Source organism: Dendropsophus ebraccatus, chromosome 2, assembly GCF_027789765.1.
Source record: "Dendropsophus ebraccatus isolate aDenEbr1 chromosome 2, aDenEbr1.pat, whole genome shotgun sequence".
NCBI classification, from domain to species: domain Eukaryota; kingdom Metazoa; phylum Chordata; class Amphibia; order Anura; family Hylidae; genus Dendropsophus; species Dendropsophus ebraccatus.
This window is the reverse complement of record NC_091455.1, coordinates 51,703,943-51,706,497: the sequence shown is the minus strand read 5'-3', so window position 1 is coordinate 51,706,497 and position 2,555 is coordinate 51,703,943. Positions and strand designations below refer to the sequence as shown.

General features: G+C 40.0%; 1 long non-coding RNA gene across 1 annotated transcript; it reads right to left on the bottom strand.

Annotated features, from left to right (window-relative positions):
* Positions 1-1,114: 1,114 nt before the first annotated feature.
* On the bottom strand, positions 1,115-2,101 carry LOC138784430 (uncharacterized). The gene is made up of 2 exons (XR_011361839.1): positions 1,918-2,101; positions 1,115-1,278 (listed from the first exon to the last, which is right to left on the bottom strand). It is a non-coding gene; the product is annotated as an uncharacterized lncRNA (long non-coding RNA).
* Positions 2,102-2,555: the final 454 nt, after the last annotated feature.

Here is a 2,555-nt window from a genome sequence, read left to right as displayed (position 1 = left end):
GCGCAGCTGCTGTTATCCAGCATCCTCCTCTCCAGCTCTCCCATCCAGCCCCCGTGTCTTTGGGCTCCGCTTCCTCTGATCCTTCTGGAGTAGGCGGCTTGAAGATGCAATGGCTTACAGGAGAGCCAAATGCCAGATTATAATAGCAGCACAAGGTAAGGTAAGTATGCACTGCTGTGTGATCTGGAAACTAACAGCACAGATATATGTATATCCTCACTGCCAGTTTGCCTTTACACAGGGAAATGTGCAGCCAATTTCCCTGTGATTATATTACATTTTAAGGCATGTTCTAAATATATGATCAGCCGAGGATTGGGCATTTTCCTGGTCCTCAGCTGATCGCAGTCACTTTTACACGGGCCGGTTATCGGCCACACGTTTCTTGCAATGCTCCTGGTCGATAATTGGCCTGTGTGAAAGTCCTCTAAGTAATAGATATCACCCTTGATTCATGTTAGATGGTTCACTATTGTTTAATAATCTCCTTCATGCTGCTGCTGCTGCTTCTGAGGGTATGCTATAAAAAATAAGGATCCTTTTCTGCATGTGCAGTGTATGGGAGACATAATTTAGGAAAGGCTTTACTCAGACTGCAAAACATACTTAAAATTTTCACTCTGGAAAGATCATTTAGGTTTGTATTCACTGAATGAAGGTTATATAAAGACTCTGACTTCATGCAGGTTAATGGATTTAGTTTTCTGCGTGTATGGGGCATTATTTTGTAATATTGGAACACTATATATAGGTATATTACACAATTTCCTCTATTTCAATATTTACTTTTTATACCAGTCACAATTTATTTTTCAAAGATATTTTTACCAACTTATACATAGTGATAATATTTTTCATTACGGATTATATTTGATTGAGCTTGCTTGACTATTATGCAAATAGGAACATTAGTCTTATTTTAATAGGTGTCACTCTTGCCAAATGCAGAGCTCTATTAAACAACTAAATTTGTATATCCAATAAACACACTGTGAGTAATTAAATTCATTTTCCCTTAACACAAGGTAAATAATTGCATCTTGGATAAGCAGACGTAATTCCTCTAAGGTGCTGCACTGAATTATGATAAATTTGGCAAAAAAAGGACACTATATATACTAAAAAGTTTTATTTCTGGTGATCCTGTAGATGGTATGAGCTAGCATGCCTCTAACTTGTCACATTATGATGGAGAATCGCTGTGGGGCACAAACATGGCGCTTGGTGTCCACTGTTTTGCATTCTGAAGCACATGAAGTGGATGGGAGAGCTTGATCTCTGTTCAGAAAAATGAGACTGATTTGTTAGTGATAGAGAATGTGATCTCTACAGAGAAAAGAGACTGATATGTTGATTTAAGAGACTGTGCTTCTGCTGATTGAAAAATTATGATTTAGGAATGTTGTAAACACATGGGGGAGATTCATCAAACATGGTGTAAAGTGAAACTGTCTCAGTTGCCCCTAGCAACCAATCAGATTCCACCTTTCATTTTCCAAAGAGTCTGTGAGGAATGAAAAGTGGAATCTGATTGGTTGCTAGGGGCAACTGAGCCAGTTTCACTTTACTCCATGTTTGATAAATCTCCCCCTATGGTGCAGTGAATACAATAGCAATACAAACAATAGCAAGGCATGGAGAAGCTACCCAAAAACCTCTGATAGGAAGAGAGGAAGGGTGTTACAATTGCAAGACACCTAGCTGGAGTCATATATACTATTGCTGAAGGGGCAATGTGTTTCCAAAAGGTTACTATATATATATATATATATATATATATAGAGAGAGAGAGAGAGAGAGAGAGAGGGAGGCACCCAGCGCAGACTGTTAGTGGAACAGTCAAATAAGGAAGGTCAGTAATGTATAGGTGACAAATACGTGTATATAAGTCCAGGTGAGAAGGTAAGTATAACTTACATGGATGACGATATCAGTGTAGTTCAACCTGGGTCAACATCCAGCTTCTGTGCAGTGTAGGAAAGTTGATCATGGGGGATAAATCTTCTTAACTGGGCAGATGCCCCGGCCAGTAGCACTGCATGCGAGTTCACACAGTTCAATTTCCCATGGCAACACGGGATTAGGGGTGACGTCACTCTCCTTAGAGCTCTATCCCTGATGTCCATATACACTGAAATGCATGGGATATCTTTTCGCTTGCTCTGGGATCCGTACCTAAGGATGATGAGGAGGTGTAAGAGATGTAGATAGGGAACAATCAGTGGCCCTAACGTCCCTAATACACCAATGAGTATTGGCTATACTTGGCCCATTATCATTCCGCTTCATTCTGGCCAATAATCTTTTGGTTTAATAGCTCATGTTAAAAGACTAAGATGAGCCAACATGCACGGGGGAGAATGAAAATGGCGTAGTGCGGCTGCTTAAGAGGCATGACTGTGCTAGTAAAGTGTTAAATTTCAGACAAGTGGCATTGCTGAAAAATTTTGTTGAATCTAAAATAGCACCTAGTTGTTGGAGTTGGAGGCTAGAAGTACGGGCCCCCATTCTGTCTACTCTTCTCAAGCTAATTATAGATATAGGTTGTCACTATA